An 18,723-nucleotide genomic window follows, 5' to 3' on the forward strand; every position below is an offset into this window, starting at 1 on the left:
GGCCGTGTCCGGGGCGGAGCTTCCGGGGCATCGTTTTCTATGGTAAGCATCACGTGATCGCCTGTCATGTCATAGAAAAGTAAGCGCCGGAAGCTCCGGCCCGGACACGGCCCGGTCTAACGTGAGTCATTCTTAACTCGTGGCTCTGTGAATCTTCGCGGATCCCTATGGCTCTCTGACATTTAAAAAAACGTCTATTATACATATATATTTATCGATCTTGCTCAAAATTTCACGAGAATCGGTCGAGAAATCCCACCTGTAAAGGAGATCAGCCTGACATACGAAAGCATTTATTCTTGCACAAGCTGAACCGGAGACGTTCGCGCTCGCGCGCTCCCTTAAATATTGGAGTAATTTCTACTCAGAATCACCAACTATACAACTAGGCTTGGAGGCTTGAAGTAAATATACCTGGAAATAATAATAATTTTATTTGAATCGCACATCATGTCTAAGTAATATCACTCAAGGCGCCGGAAAATATCCAGCATTTCAATTTACAAAACCTCCCAAGCGTAATACGAGGACCTAGCCTAAGTGTACCGGAATCTATCCCGAGACCAGCTGATCCGTGAACACCGTACATGACAGTTGCTGACTTATTTTCGACCTTAAACCAATGCGATAAGGTATACAGATGGACAACTAACCGTGGTATGTAACCTACGGCCGGCAATTTGCGAAGCCCCACATGCTAAACGGCTGAGTCCACTGGAGTGCGACATTTTGGCATGTAACATGGGTCGAGGACCTTATTGTAAAGGAATAAAGTCCACTTTTGTAAGGCACACTTATGTTCTGCTGAGTGTATGTCACAGTTGACTGTTTGTGTACCTTATGGTAAAGGAATAAGGTATATTCATGGTAAAAACTGCTGTTGTATGGCGAGACGACAGCATGAAATTTTGCAGCGTCAAAAGGGATTTTTATGATTGAATGATGTTTATGTTAGGTTTACAAATATTTTTGCTACCTACCTAAAGCTTTTCTACTTCCTCCAGCTTTCCTGTTTTTACGTAAATAGGTAGAAAAACTAGAAAAAGAAGGAAACATAGGTACCTAGATATACGCAAGTATTTCACCTATGAAAGAGAGACTATTCAGATATTGTCTTTCCTTTTTTTTGTTATAGGTAGGTACTCTTATTTATACATAATATACCAAAATCTCGTATTTGAAAAAAAAATATGTTCCATGTCTGGTATGACCGTGATCAAAGCACATTCAAATAAATATATAAAATTAATCTCACCGCAAAAACTCCTTCAATTCCAAAGGTATCTAAGCCTTTTTACTCGATTGCGCATAATACCTAATATCCTTACTTAGACCGATATCTGAATCCCTAGTGTAAATTTAATTCGATAGCGAGACGCTCACCACGCCCACGCGTTTGCGTTAAATCTCATTTTGTATGGTATTTTGACTGCGCGCCAAGCGGGACGTTTTGGAAACTCAAAATCCCATACAAAACGAGAACGCAAACGCGTAAGTACCATCATGTCATGCTATCGAATGAGATTCACCTAGGGGTACGAATGTCAGATGACCCTTGGAGAAAGACATCTATCTTTATTTTTGCAATAAAGGCACTTTTTACATTTTGCTTCTTTGTGGCCGTATCCGACATCCAATATCAGATCGGATAATGTGAAAATGCTCTAACGTAGATAATAACGGGCTCAAAGCCTCTCATATCTATAATAATGTAAGGGTCCGACCAGACCAGACCAGAACCTACAGACCTCTGAAGTGGTCAGGCGAAAGACAAATCACCTCGTTTAGACCACGCTGAGACACATTCGAAAATTGGAACTTGTTTGATCCTATTTTGACTCCGCGAACACTCCGGCTATGGAATCACCATGCATTTCCTCAAAAGACCACCGCCATTTTTAAACTTTCCGTCGTGGCGTTGCTAATTAAACTGAAATTTGGTTGTTTCCTTTTAGGGTTCCGTACCTACCCAAAGGATAAAAACGGGACCCTATTACTAAGACTCCGCTGTCCGTCTGTCCGTATGTCCGGCCGTCAGTCTGTCACCAGGCTGTATCTCATGAACCGTAATAGCTATTAGGCAGTTGAAATTTTAACAGATGATGTATTTCTATTGCCGCTATAACAACAAATACGAGTACTAAAAAGTAAAAACAGAATAAATATTGAAGTGGGGCTCCCATACTTACAACAAACGCGATTTTATTGCCGTTTTTTGCGTAATGGTACGGAACCCTTCGTGCGCGAATCCGTCTCGCACTTGGCCGGTTTTTAAACTTTCCGTCGTGGCGTTGCTAATTGAACTGAAATTTGGTTAAGTTTCTTTTTATGTTATAGAAGGCAAACGATCGGATGAATCGCCTGATGGTAAGAAATAACCGTCGCCCATGGACATCTGCAGCACCAGAGGGGTTGTAAGTGGGGTTGAAATACCGCGGATGACAGTTCATTCCACAGTTTAGCTGACACGAAGTTTCGAGAACAAGACTCGAACGAGACAGGAAGATTCTTGAGAACGAATGAAGTCAAAATGAAATCAAAATAAACCTCAAGCTATAATTTTGGAATGTCCTTTCTGGGGCTGATTTATTGATACCTCCGGTTTTATAACATTTGTCAATGCCTGGTAAAGGATATGTTTTTGTGTAAGGACGAAATGGGCCATTTTCGTGGTGTTTCGGCAGAATTGCCTCGTTTTGAGGTGTTCAAAATAACGATATTGCCCATTGCCTGAATAGGGATGTTTCATCTACTTAAAATAAATTACTTCACACCGTGCCCGAAATAAAGCACCAGATAATTATTGGAAAACATAGATAGCTGTTATTTTTTAAAATCGGATAGAAATATAAAAAGTAGGTGAGTTGCCCGTGACGTTACTATACTCGTTTTCATATAAATACCATATTAGCAAATGGTTTTGACAGTTATCAAACTGCACAACGGGACTTAATCGCGTATTTAAGTTTATGATTTACCTCCGACGTTTCGAGGACGGCGTTGTACCCGTGGTCTCGGAGAAGACTGGCTCAAGTTGACATCAACATCTTCTAGCCGCGCGAGTCAACATGTTGATGTCAACTTACTAAATTTTAAAACATAAATACGCGAAGTCCCGTTGTGCAGTTTGATAATGTTTAATAATCGTGAAAGTTTAAATCAGGGTTTTGACAGTTTTAAAAAAGAAGCTGATTTGACTAGTAGCAAAGCGGCCTATTCTACGGCAGTAAGATTAATAATTCCGAAACCCGATGCGGATTTATAATTCGTTATGGTTGTGAACTGGTTTTGACACGAGCTCGACGATCTTGGTGATTGGCGCGCATCTCACGCACGAATTTCACTTCATTCGGCATGCAATAAAAATAATATTGACAATAAAATATTATCTTATCTTATCTTATCTTATCTTATGCACTACCCAGCGTGGGCGATCTTTAAGGTAGTACCAAAATAAGATGAAAACTGTTTACTGTTGTTACTTGCCACTTGCGTTTAGTGGCATATGTTTAAACTCGTTATAACGATATGTTTAAACCAGCGGTCGGCAACAAGCGGCCCGCGGACCTCTCGCTTGCGGCCCGCGAGCCTCCCTGGCTATTTTGTATGTAATCATAGACTAGGAATCCTCTAGACGGAGTTTAGAGCAATTATTTCATGCAACCGATGATGCCAAAAATGCGGGGGTGCGCGAGACAAGGTGAGCGAAGTCCCGTGCCGTGATTGGTCCGTTCAAACGACGAACGAGTTCACGGACGTCACACAAAGACACTTTCGACTCGAACATGGAGTAAAATTACCGTATGCGTGGCAGAGGGGGTAGCGCGACTATGCTAAGTCTGGAGGATGTTTTGTCTGTGTATGTAATATTGACAAACGACAATGTCTGCTAAAGTCACAAATATTACCAAAATGTGGCCCTTGGCTGCTAAAAGGTTGCCGACCGCTGGTTTAAACGATATAATTGATGCGCATTAATGTTATGTTTCCATGCTTTTGTTGTCTGTACATGTTCGTACATGTTCGTACATGTTTGTGATAATTACGATTAATTAATTTCATCTTTATCCTATATTATATAACACTATGACTCACCTTATCGACGGGCATGGACGGACATGCACGGCACAGGTTCCAAAATGAGCCGATCATCTGGCGGCTGCCTCGCGGGCGGTCTACGGTCTGGTCAGGAGGCTACGCGCATGTGCCGCTGCAACAATGGGCCAAATGTCAAAATGAGGATAGAGGAAAGACACTTGAGTGTGATGAGGGTTTTAACCCCTCGTGTTTGGTTATTTAGGGCAGTTTTCTGGAGATTTCTATGCTGTTTTATTGCTTGTTTTAACACTTTTGCTTTGCATGGCGACCCGGACATTCTTAGAAACATTATGTTAACGTTAACAAAATGAGCCGATCATCTGGCGGCTGCCTCGCGGGCGGTCTACGGTCTGGTCAGGAGGCTACGCGCATGTGCCGCTGCAACAATGAGCTAAATGTCAAAATGAGGATAGAGTAAAGACACTTGAGTGTGGTGAGGGTTTTAAACCCTCGTGTTTGGTTGTTTTGGACAGTTTTATTGCTTGTTTTAACACTTTTGCTTTACATGGCGACCCGGACATTTTAGAAACATTATATTAACGTCAACAAAATCAGCCGATCATCTGGCGGCTGCCTCGCGGGTGGTCTACGGTCTGGTCAGGAGGCTACGCGCATGTGCCGCTGCAACAAATATCAAAATGAAGGTAGAGAAAGGAAACCTGGGCGTGGTGAGGGTTTCAAACCTTAATTTATGGGTGTTTGGGCTGTATCCCAAAGATTTCTACGCAGTTTTTGTTTCAAGACTCATTCAAGAAGATTTACATGGTGACTCTGCCATTCTTAGAAACATCGGTATAGTTAGGGTTATATGGGACGGCCTGCAGTCTCCTCGAACTCCGCAAAAACGAACAGCTATTACTCAGTAACTAATATTCGTTTTGTTTTGCCGTAATCGGGTAAAAAACCTCGGGACTTGAATGGAATAAACATTAAGAATCTCTGCAATTCACCAGTTACATTTCAGTTTTAAAAAATGGAAACATTCCTATGCGGACTTTTACTACAATAATGTTTTAATACAAAAAAGCTACAGCGTAGTTCCATGATGATCTAAAGGACGCCCTAATGTGCCTTTTTATCCGGAACGAAACATGACTTTAAAACCTTACGCCGACAAAACCAAAATCTTCAAACCATTTATTTTCAGATTATTTCAAAGAAGACTTTATTTCAAAGGACATAGAGTTTACTTTAAAACACATTATTTTAGTCGATTCAGAACTCTTGAAACAAGTACTAGATTCAATTCCAAGGCTTGTTGATACACTATTTCGTTCACGAGGAGACCGGGTGGAGATTGCCTCCCACAAGATGGAACATACAGCCGAATATACAGGTGTATTTGTCGGGTTTAAATAGGGTTTGTAAAAATGAGAAAAGATGGCGGGGCGACTTTTTTCCACGACTAAGTCGTCGCTTCATTTAATTTAATTGTATTTTAATATTATTGTGATTATGAGTCCTCGTTACTCGAAATAAATGAATTTTATTTTATTTATTTATCACTCTTTTCGCCTTCTTTTCCAAAAACAACTAACAGGGTCAAATGGAAGAAAAGGGAATTACGACGAGCGAAAGTTTTTTAATCAAGCCTCAAGATTGCTATTTTTATTTTTGGCAACCGTATTATGATGTACAGGACCGAACAGTGGCGCTGTCTTGTGTCTCATTTTGTGGAGCCAGCGGAGTAAGTAGTAAGTGAGTAAATATTATGATTTGTCAAAAAACTCTGCTAGCTGAACCCACTGCACCTTAAGTCAATCTTGTGAGAGGTAATCTACGGGCGTGCTAGCAATAAAAATAAAGTAAAGATTGCATGTCCCGGGAAGAATGCCAAATTACCGGCACAGAACTTTGCGGAAGCGGTCTTTGTCGGCACAGCGGTATTCGTATCGTAGATTGCACTTTTTTTTTAACTTTTATATTTTTACCAGCTATAAAAAGGGAAGATTTTAATACAATGGGGTTTGCAACTGTCAAAGGTCATAGATGGCGCGATCATAGCTTGCCATCTGTCAAAGGTTTGCATAGAGGGCGCCATCATAGCTTGCCCCTTTTTCTATGAGATTTGCCTTAAAAGGCTGTTCTCCCTATAAAATTCCCTTAAAAAAAATTGACACAATTCTAGGATTTGACAGATCAAGCTATGCTGGCGCCAACTGCTAAATACTTCGACCGGCCAACCCCATTCGTCGACATGTATGTATTTTTTTCCTTTGATGGAAAACTGGCAAAAACGGAACCCGGAACGGATTAATTTTCAACACGATCGGTTAACCTAATAATGAGGTTTAAAAAAAATAAAAATATTTAAAAGACGTACGCTTTTTTGTTGGTTTGTCTTTTTGTATCGTGCGAAGGTACGGAACCGTCCATTATGCGTCGCCCGATACGCACTTGGTCGGTTATTTAAGTATGTTCCCTAATTTTTGGAAGTTGGGACTCATACGGAAAATTACGATCGTGTGCAGGTCATTTTGAACATCTCACCACTAAATTTAATGTAGACAATGTAGTCACTAAAGAAAAACGACTCTCTAAACTTTCAGCAATGAATTCTAAAACTCTTGTATAATTTATAAGCAAAAACACAACATCTACTTATCTCATTTGTTATGCCGAAGTTTTACATGCGGGACTAAAGTTCCACATTGTGTGTTTTGTGTTGTGACTTTCAGGGCACGAAACATAAAAGTTTTGTGTAACTTAGTTAATGTTACTATTTACTGAAAACAAGTTTTTATACAGGGAAGGGGGGTCAGATATCTCTGCAGCTTACTGTACATGAAATAGTCACGTAGTCAAGTTAAGACAAGTAATTTATTGCATTAAGGTAAAGTAACGCTCTTTTTTTTATGTCCACTTATATGGATGTTATTGGCATAATTTCTGAATATATAAGAAGCGGACTTGATAGGGCCGATATGTACAAATAAGGTACAAATGATAAAGGTCGTGTTAAATAATAAATAAAATAAAAAAACGCTCTTTTTCGTCGTGGAGTAGAATTGAAAAAGAACCAAAGTTAGATACTAAATATAATTTTATTAGAGTTGCTGCAGATAGTATACAATGACACTGTGGATGGAACACAGTACTTGTAAAACAGACAGCGGTAGTGTAGCGTTCATGGAACAGTCAGCAGCAATAGTTGCTAAGCGGGCGAGGTGTTCATAATGATCTTGACGGGACTTTATTGTTAAGAGAATAAGAGCGCGTCAAGGTAATTTTGAACACCTCGGTCGCTTAGCAACTTCTGCTGACTGCTGAACAAGGATTCTGAATTGCCTATTTTGTGACAATCGGCACTTAAATACTGAAACTTCTAACGACCCCTATGCAAGAGGCAGCTCTTTAGAGTTAGATCAAGAAAAGTCTGCAACGATTTTGATAGCATACGCAGTGCAAGTGTTATTTACAACGTCAAACTTCTATGAAATTATGATGTAAGTATGAATAACTTGCACTGCGTATGCTATGCTGCGTTGCAGACTTATGTACGAGGTGTGCCCTGTCTTGCCTAAGGGTTATGTTTAACGCCCCGCCACTGCAGAACTGTCAAATTTTTGGGATTGTGATTATTATACTGACATTGACCAGTTAAAATGAAAAGTACTAGAACATCTATAAGGTAGTCAAACAAAAATTGTACGTGTTGGGGTAGAGGTTTATAGATTTAAGAGTTTTTTGCCGATAATACTGAAGGAAAAAACAGCGGACTAATACAACTTAACATTAGGCCTTCCCTTTAAAAAAATAGTCTGGCCTAGTGTCTCACTTCAACTACAAAACAAAAATTAATAATTGCCGACAAAGAACATAATATAGAAATATTCTTACCCTTGTTACAATTATGACACTGTTCGGCTTCTAAATTTAGTGAGAAATATAATACTGAAGAATTTAATACAGCACTAAAATCACCTAATCTAATATCGGACGTTCAGAAATGACGAACTTTCACCACTAAACCTTATTATCTAGGTATTCTAGGTAGTCAATATAAATGCTCGCACCCTAAAATTTGATATGGCTAGCGAATATAGTTAGGTCCATCCATGGGTTATTAGAAGGACGTGTGACGTCACCTATGGTGTTAGTAACGATCCATGACGTCATATCCCATGCGACATCTCAGATCTGTCTTAGAAGGATGCCAGTTTCCAGCCATTAACAGCCTCTGAGGCTCTGATGGCGTTTTAAAATTAGAATTCGAAAAAAGTTATAATTTTTTTCTTACCTGCCTGTGTTTGTGCATGATGTTTTAAATATTTGAATATAGAATACTTCATTTGATTGGTAGACAATTTAGTGAAGTGAATCGATCATAGATTAAAAATAGAACATGTGACAGTGTCCATTAATCGGTAAGTACACTTTTTTGTTTGATAAAGATTAAGATCCGTCTAATAATAACAATCTAAACGGAGAATTACGCCGAAAATAATGAACGGGGCGTATTTTGCTTTGGTTTTTGACGTTTCATCAACTGCTGATGATAAATCAGCTGTTTTACTAATTGAATGAGGTAAGAGCCGGGCCAACGTCCAATCACTTTTACTTTTCCAATAAAAGACACTTAGTAAATTAAAGATCGTAATAAAAAGCATCGTTACTTAGAACTGATTAAAATGGGGCCTTGAATAAAAAAAAATGACAAGACAAACTTACGAAAATGTATTCCCAGCACTATTTTTCCACTGAATTTCGAACGATACTCGCGTTCCTTTCTCCAATTTTGTAATTTTGAATCGGATTTCGAAAAAGGAACAGTGTTTTCGCGACGCGCGGAGATGTGTTTTTCGCGGTGACACCGGCGTGTGGGGCACTGCCGCAAACTCCTTGGAAAATCAATATCTCCCCCTAACCGACCCGCATGCGGACGTCGCTCCAAAACTAAACACTGCTCACCCACTTCCTTATTATGTAACTAGACAAGGACGGCTGTATATCCGTCCGCTACCACGAAACAACCCCCGTGAACGCGCCAATAACGGATCAAGATGGCGGAGTGACGTTTGACGTTTCGGCGCGAAATGTGACATTTGGCAGTGTTAATAGTTAGGAAATCGTTTTATCGATTTTATCCCGGCATTATGATTTATTTGGTCGTTAATATTGTCTGTGTATTGAAATAAACGGATTATTGCATTGCTTTTTTCTTTTTGCGTTTTGGAGGTTATGTAACGTGTTCCTCCGGCTTTTTCAGAGGAAAGATGTGAACTTAATAATAGTTGGGTAAAATGTATCCTTCCTACCCACATATGTTATGTATTTCCCTGGGGGCCTATTTTTGTTTAGACAATCACATATCCGTGCAAACCCTAGTATGTAATTTAAATAAAAATTACAATTAACCGGCTAAGTGTGAGTCGGACTCGCGCACTAAGGGTTCCGTACCATTACGCAAAACACCATGTTTGTTGTATGGGAGCCCCACTTAAATATTTATTTGATTCTGTTTTTAGTATTTGTTATAGCGGCAACAGAAATACATCATCTGTGAAAATTTCAACTGTCTCGCCATCACGGTTCATGAGATACAGCCTGGTGACAGACAGATGGACAGACAGACAGACAGCTGAGTCTTAATAATAGGGTTCCGTACCTACTTCCTACCGCATAAGTGTGCTGGGTAAATATTTTAGGTTACCTATTGTTTTATTTCCTTCTTACTATCTTTCAATCTTCACCATTTAGATGGTTGGTAGTCCTTAGCTGGTGTGGTGTTGCAGGTGTCCACGGGCGACGGCAACAGCTTACCATCGGGCGCGATTCGTCTGCTCGTTTGCCTCATATATCATAAAATAGTTATTTACGATACAAGTGCGGAAAAGAATTCGCACGTGTATCGTACAACATTTTACAGTAGGTACATATGGCCCTTTAAACTTTTGATATACGCACGGAAAGTGATCTAAAGTAGGACCATATGTACTGTAAAGGTTATTTTTTTCAATTGCTCATTTGGGGTCATCCATTAATTACGTCACACGTTTAGGGGGAGGGAGGGGGTCAAGAAAATGTGACATGTTGTGACATGGGGGAGGGGGGAGTCACAAACATTGTGATGTCACTTTAACTTCATCAGTAACCGAAAATTAATTTATATTTTTTTATTCGCTGTACAGTTAAATAATGAGATTTTGGATGTAACTTTCGTTGTGTTATAAAATTACTAATATTTATATATCAAAAATATTTTTTTATTAATATAAAAATAATGCCGAGTTAATATTGTCGATTTCGTAGAAAACAAAATTGCCTAAAATGTGACGTCACACCAGGGGGGGACGGGTTTGCAAAATGTGACCAAGTGTGACAAGGAGGGGGGAGGGGTAAAAAAACCTAGAAATTCGTGTGACGTAATTAATGGATGATCCCTTTATTTACATTTTATGGTGGCTGTTTATCGGCAAATCGTACACACAGCACCACTGTTCATCAGTGGACCTTATGCCGTTTGTAATAAGGTTTACGTCCTGTCAGTTAACAATGTGGACGATGGTACAAACCCGGCCATTTGTTTGGCGCAATGCAGCGGCTCCGATTTCCAAGTCACTGCAATAGTCTAGGAGGCTACCAAAAAATTTATAGCTTAAAAAAGTTCATATAATTTTCTTACAACTGGCTTCTATAAAGTTCCTATAATTTTCCTTTAATTGAGTTCCTATAATTGGCGTCCTGTATATGTATCTATTATAATTTCTATGTTAGTGTCATAGGTGTTGGATCTCCAAAAAAATAAAATAAATAAATAAAATATAAAACAGTCAAAGTATGGCAAATATTTATTGTAAACTCTGCACCGACTTCGCAAGTGGTGGACATAAAGCTAAAAACGTAATTTTTTTATTAAAAATATAACTTTTTAGTCGTTTTTTCTCTTTGTCGTTTCCAAGTCTGTAGAGTGAGAGTTAGACCAAGAAAAGTCTGCAACTATTTTGATAGCACACGCAGTGCAAGTGTTTTTATACGTTTAATTTTATAGAAGCTTGACGTTTAAAATAACATTTGCACTTTTGCTATCAAAATGGTCGCAGACTTAATTTGGTTCAACTCTAGCTTTGACGGACATTAATAAGTTCGAAAAAAAGGCACATACTTTCCCTTTTGTACTTATGGCACGTATTTTAGATTGAATTATTCTAAGTACCTATCTAGTGTCTAAGTGAGTAAATATATAGGAAATAAGTGAATTTACTGGAAAAACTAAATATGAATCAAAGTATAAATGGTTTCCTGAGCGCCCTGCCATTACTATTTTAGGGAGGATTAAACATAGCTTTGGCAATTATTTTTACATTATACTGTTTGTTATTAATTAACAGAAACCAAAATTGTTTAGAAGGTCACTATAAAAGCACCACCAATAACACATTTGTAGTTTAAAAATAGAAAGATTGGTAAGTTGTTTGATGTACCTACCTACCTATTTGTAGTTTGAATGTACATAGTAGAGCAGTAGATCTGTAATCTATAATAATACTGATGGATGTGCCTTTTTTGCACAAATATCTCTTAATTTAAGTATACACCGTGTTTTTTTTTATTTCCGTTAATTTCAAGGGTGCATACCTGAGCTTAAATCAAGTAACTTTCCCAAAGACACCGATATTCTAATTAACTCCATTTCGAAGATAATCAATATTTTATTTTTTTCCTTGCTTGTACACTTGCCTTAAGGCCGGTTTACATATTGATTAGTGTTTAGAATGAGTTCATACATTTGCTACTAAACTTAAGTAAAATCTCGGTCGATCGATGTTCGGATTGACATTGATATGTCACAGATTTCAATTGTTTGGTTTAGTTAAATGTAATGCCCGTGTTACAACAACGCTATATGCTACATTTAATTACTTTTTAAAATTATTTTTTCTGAAAAAAAAGCAAAAAAATTTTTTTTTTTAATTAACTATGCCATTTAGTTTTCTTAAACGTACTTAACCATACCCCGAAGTTAACGGAATTCAATAAAAACACGGTGTATAATATCAACATTTATTCAGCAAATAGGCCACAAGGGCACCTTTACACGTCAACATTGAATTTACATACAAGCAAAAATAATAACAATACATCAACAATTTTATAAAATACAACTAACAATTCAAACTAACGTATTATAATTACTTAGATATGTATATGGTCTCTTAATGTCGAATTACATAAAAAATACAGATACAAAACACAAAAAAAAATCTATAATATTTAGAGGTGTAAATGTCTCTAGGTGTCAGAACTATAAGATTATATAGTTTATCAAATTATCCTTAGAGATGTATAGGGTCTCCAAGAGTCAATATCCTGTATAATTCACACATTCATTAAGAGAAAAGAAACATACGAGAGCAGAATGAGGCGTCTTACTGTAATTAATTAATAAAAATAAAGTTACTAAGTATAATAGCTCGTGTAAGCTTAAACAGACCAGTCTCCACAAACAGCACCCGTTCACGAGTATGACGCGTATCTCAGCCATCGCCTCCCTCAACCTTCATTCGGGAAAGTGGCGACCCGATCAACGACGCCACCGTAAGCAAAGACTTTTAAGCGAGCATGACATGTTCAAGCTACCGGCCTATATTAATATTAAAATAGTAATAACATGTAGCTGTAAGACACAGCATTTTGTGCTCGGATGTTAAATAAAAAGACAGAATAGCATCACATAATTACTAAGTAAATAATAAAAAGTCAGTAATGGGTATAAGAAAGACCACTTATAGATCATAGGTATTTGTCATGGAATACCTATTGATTAGGGGAGCCAATTAGATACATTCATTAGCTATTAGAAATTAAGAAAGAGACTAATAGAGAGTTTTGTAAAAAAACAATAATTAACACGTAGTTAGGTACATTTAACCGCAATTCCCAAGGAATTTTCCAGAAAAATGCACTGCATGGCAAATCACTTCTTTTGTACCTGACAAATGTACATTTGCTGGTGGCCAATAGCGGAACTAAGCAAGTCTAGTACTAGCTTACACTAAAAGCGCGACGGTAGAGAACTTTTCAACTGCATGATAAGTTTGCGCGGGCTGTCTGCTGTGTAAGCTGAATTTTTAAGAATATTTATAGTACATTCTTGGCCTATTTTAGAATTTATGGGCGATTTAAGTAGAATTCGTTCTGGGCTAGGTAGAAAGGACATTGACTTTTCACAAACTATAGGTATAATTTAAACGAATCACAATTGTCTGTAGGTTCAATGGAAAAGAAACGAGTAAATATTATTGTTAGGAACCAAATCGGTAATCATAAATTTCTATGATTATGGATTCTAAACAAAGAATTGTTATTTTAATTAACACATTGAGTGATCGGTTACGAAAACGTTACAGTGAATGTGTTAAAATATTTACCAAACAGGAAATGGGTCAAACAGATCACTGTGTTATGTCTTTCCTGTAGACATACACAAGAGTTAAGGGCTATAAAGGTTAATGTTCTTATTTAACCCTTATCCACGTGAAAAGGTCCTCCTTTTATTTAGAGAACTATGATAAAATCATTGCTTACACGCCCACAAGCTGTTAACTATAGCCCACAGGAGAGAAAAATGTACTGTTCGCGATAACACACTAGTTTTCTCTCCTGTGGGCAATAGTTAACAGCTTGTGGGCATGTAAGCAATGATTTTATCATAGTTCTCTAAATAAAAGGAGGACCTTTTCACGTGGATAAGGGTTAAATATGAAAATTAACCTTTATAGCCCTTAACTCTTGTGTATGTCTACAGGAAAGACATAACACGGTGATCTGTTTGACCCAAATACACATTAAGTATGCAGAATAATTTGAATAACACAGAAATTTGAATCTGATGTCAATGATTATTATTTTGATCATGTAGGGTCAAGCACTATAACAACTACGGATGGAACATTTTCAAAATTCGCTAAATTATCCACATGGAAACTTCTCATATTTCCATTTCCAAAATATACTTATTGAAGGCACTTAACATATGACACAGGTGGCGACATCTTTCGCCGGGTGTATTCAGACTTAGCGCACAAATACCCGTAGTTTCATGAATAGGTACTTGTACTTACGTGGGACGACCCAAGAGTGGAAAGTAAACAAAACCTATTTAGTTTGCCTCCGTGTTCACAGATGGCGCTGTTCGGATGACATTAGTAGAGGCTGGTAGAGGTGTATTCCATAAAGCCCCTACTACACGATCGGCTATTGTGAAAGGCCTTTACAGACCTTGCAATAAATTGGATACAATTTTATAAATACACATTTAGATACACATTTACATTCAGGTATACATGCGTTGTTCTGGATTATAAATCGTCCATAAAACTCGATTACCACGGATTTACTTAGGGATCATCCATTAATTACGTCACACGAATTTCTAGGTTTTTTTACCCCTCCCCCCTCCTTGTCACACTTGGTCACATTTTGCAAACCCGTCCCCCCCTGGTGTGACGTCACATTTTAGGCAATTTTGTTTTCAACGAAATCGACAATATTAACTCGGCATTATTTTTATATGAATAAAAAAATATTTTTGATATATAAATATTAGTAATTTTATAACAACGAAAGTTACATCCAAAATCTCATTATTTAACTGTACAGCGAATAAAAAAATATAAATTAATTTTCGGTTACTGATGAAGTTAAAGTGACATCACAATGTTTGTGACTCCCCCCTCCCCCATGTCACAACATGTCACATTTTCTTGACCCCCTCCCACCCCCTAAACGTGTGACGTAATTAATGGATGACCCCTTAATTTAGACACATAAGTTTAATAAAGGTCATCAGGGTGGGGAATTACAAGCTAGCTCCGGCTTGCCTATGAATGTTTAAAACGAATTTTCGATTGATGATGAAGTCAGAGGTAATACCTTAGGAAAACGCGCCTGTGTGACGGAACCTTTACTCTTGTCATCATCATCACTTTATCCAATTCTGAACACCATTGTGTTACATACAAACATAATATATTATATAGCTTAACCTCGTCTGCTATAAGTAGATTGTACAACAAGAGCATAAAGTGACCTATTTGCAATTTACAAGAGCAAGACCGAGGCAATTTTTTGGTCTGAGCGAAGCGAAGACCAATATAGTAGACGGGGGTAAAAATGGACATTTATGCCCTTGTGTACACTCTGCTTTTCACTTCGATTGCGAGGAAAATATACAAAAAATCAAATATTTTAGCTTATTTTAACGTATTTATTCAAGACTAAAGAAAATTGTTCTTGGGCCGGTCGGAGGCGCGGGGCACGCCGATCGGGAGAGCGCCGGTCGGGGGCGCGCCGGCAGGGCTGGCAGTTTGTATGGCAGAATTTGGACTTTATTGCTAAGTCAATAAGGGTCGTAATAGATGATTTTACTTTATGCTCTAGAGCATAAAATGCGATTTTATGTCGTCTACGCACGACATAAAGGTGCACTTTTTGAGCATGAGAAGTGAAAAAGCTATTTGTACCGGCATTAAGTGAAATATTGCCGTACAATTACTTTAATCGCCTCCATTCCCTTTCAGCGCCGTAAGTAATGAACTAAGCAAAATGGCGGTCGAACGAGCCATATACTGTTAACCTACTTTGGAATCGGTTAACTCTTTAGCCCCTGCTACACGGTCGCCGACAAGCCTTCAGACCGCATGGCCTTGGTCCGTCCCGGACCGTGTAGACAGTTGTTTCCAACAAAATTTGACCAAAACTGACCAAGGACAAACCAAGGTCAGACGGTTAGAAGGCTTGTCGGCGACCGTGTAGCAAGGGCTTTTCGTTACACAAATTAATTATTAATGCATTGGACATAGGTTTATCTCATAGTCTAATAAAACAAGGTCTTCTCTTCCAGTGACACAAGCCAACGTCACAATAACATTGCCACTTTATATAGCGCTATCGCATATTATCATATAGCGCTGTCGCATGATGAGGCTTGTGTCAGTCACGTGACCACGAAAAGAAGGGAAGAGAGTACCAGGCGGAGTATATTATTATACCATGGTTTCACTCATCTAATAGTCTAATAAAACATGCTCTTCTCTTCCCAGAGTGACACAAGCCTACGTCACAATAACATTGCCACTTAATATAGCGCTATCGCATATTATGATATAGCGCTGTCGCATGATGACGTAGGCTTGTTTCAGTCACGTGACCACGAAAAGACGGGAAGAGAGTACCAGGCGGAGTATATTATTATACCATGGGTTTATGTATTACAGTCGCCATCAGATATATCGGAGCGGCCATGGCGCTCACAAATATCTGAACACGCCTCTATTGTCGAGGCGCGACAGTGCGTGTTCAGATATTGTGAACACCTCGGCCGCTCCGATATATCTTATGGCGACTGTATACCTACCTCTTCCCAACGAGCCTACTAGTATTCCAATCAAATATCTACAAATTTTATTTGAGCGTATGTTTTGTACAATATAGGAATTTCTATTGGTACTACGATTGTACCACAAATATCTGGCGCTAGAGTGCTTGTTCAGATATTTTGGAGCACCTCGGCCGCTCAGATATATCTGATGGCGACTTTACATCGGAATCAGAAAAACTGGACGCTTAAATTTTGGTATCTGCTTATACAACGTACGTTTGCTTTTGCCTTATGGTAACATTCCATTTCTAACCGCAGCTGCACTACCAGTACTGAACACGTCGCTGTCATTGTAAATTTCCATAGTAAAATGAACAGTATTGCAGCTGCAGTTGGAAATGGAATGTCACTCTTAGTGGTATAAAAGGATCTCACGCTAGACCGGGCCGGGCCGAGGCGTCCGACATGTCACTTTCTATGACAGCTGATCGATGACCACGTGGTGCTTTCCATAGAAAACGAAGCGCCGGAAGCTCCGGCCCTGCCCAGGCCCGGTTTAGCGTGAGTCATCCTTAAAACGTGGAATATTGCCCGGCGATTACTTCAATACCAGCCATTTGCTCCTTTCATCGTCTTAAGTAATAAACCATGTAAAATGGCCGCCAAAGAGGCTATAAATTATTAACCTACTTTTTAATCGTTGCAGTTTTATTTATGTGCGGGTGCAAACCACTTTATTAATGTTGCCGTTCATGGAAAATAAGGGTTGGATTATATGTACCTTAAATTTAGTGCAAAACTTCGCCTTAAGTAGCATTAAATCATGATTCCACTAAAACTTGTATTAATGACCGTTTAGTAATTCAACATGTAGAGGATTTACTGCCCGATTCGAACTTTAAGGTACGTCAATTAATAGATCTAGAAACGATATGGATTAGATATATCAGTGTCAAATGTGACGTTTCTTCAAACAAAAACGTCACTTTTGACACTGACACATCTAATCCATATCGTTTCTAGATCTATTAATTGACGTTTCTTAAAGTTCGAATCGAGCCGTTAGAACAAGTTTTAGTAAGTATAATATTTTCATTACATATTATAAAAAAATATTCAGGGAAGTTGGGGACGGGACGGACGGGTTTTACCAGTTTTAGAATTTGTATTTTTATTGAGCTCTGTTTACTCATTGTGAATTTAAGGAACAATCTTTATCTTAGTAAAATTATTATTCTAATTCTTTACCTGAGCAAATTTGGGCACCAATGGCGAAGTTAGGGTTCCCTGCGGCAGATAGTTTTGCCGTCCCTTATTTGTAACATTGATAACAGGGTTTGGTGAGAAGTAAATGCTTTCGGTCACAATGTTTCGAAACAGTTCGGTAACGGTTACGACACATTGTGTATAGATTTGGTCACAAACTGAACGCAAAGTGTAAAAAAATGTTTCGACACTTTGTGACTGAAATGTGTACACACGGCGACCACACTTAGTTAGGTACTAAAACAATTCTGGTTGCATTGTGTGCACACTGTTACCACACTAAGTAACCAAAACTGAATACAGTCGCAAAGTGTAGTAACTGTTACGACACCTTTACGACATCTCTGACATTATCTAGTTACTAGAGTCTGTGCGGAAATAGAAGAGTCGTGGAATGTAAGGGATCCCATATATTTCACAACTTCTCTTTCCGCACAGGTAGAGTCTGACGCACAGACTCTACTTTGATGATTCTGCGTCCGGAATGGTTATATGGGGTGCAATAGGGAATATTATGCAAAGCTCTGCGTAGGTGGCACCTTTGTGGCACATAGAGTAAACAAACCACATTGACACATCACACGTCACGTCAATCACATGGCCTACCGCGAAACAAGAAAATCGAAATTTCGTTATCTAATCTCTCTATCGTTTCTGCCTCTCTTGCATATTCGAGCGATAAAGAGGCAGATAAATTTCGATTTCGCGTTTACAGGTAGGCCCTTGTTAACAAACCGCCTTGATGCATCAATGTCATATTTTATTGTCTGTGAAAACTTGTCAAAAAACAGTTTAAGGCACAGTATGTATAAGTTAGTCTATGAATTTACCGAGTAAGTAGTGCTGCACTCTGGCGGCAGAACATTGCAGTAATATCCCCTATTTTCGTTACATTGCCGACCACAAATATACCTTGCATTAAAATTTTGATCAGATACCGCAATGTAATGATAACTGCATGGAAGTTCTTGTTAGTCTAAATCTCGCTTAAGGGGGGCTTGAGGGGGGGGGGGGGGGTCGAACTTGCTAAAACAACA

Source organism: Cydia splendana, chromosome 22 (genome assembly GCF_910591565.1).
Source record: "Cydia splendana chromosome 22, ilCydSple1.2, whole genome shotgun sequence".
NCBI classification, from domain to species: Eukaryota; Metazoa; Arthropoda; class Insecta; order Lepidoptera; family Tortricidae; genus Cydia; species Cydia splendana.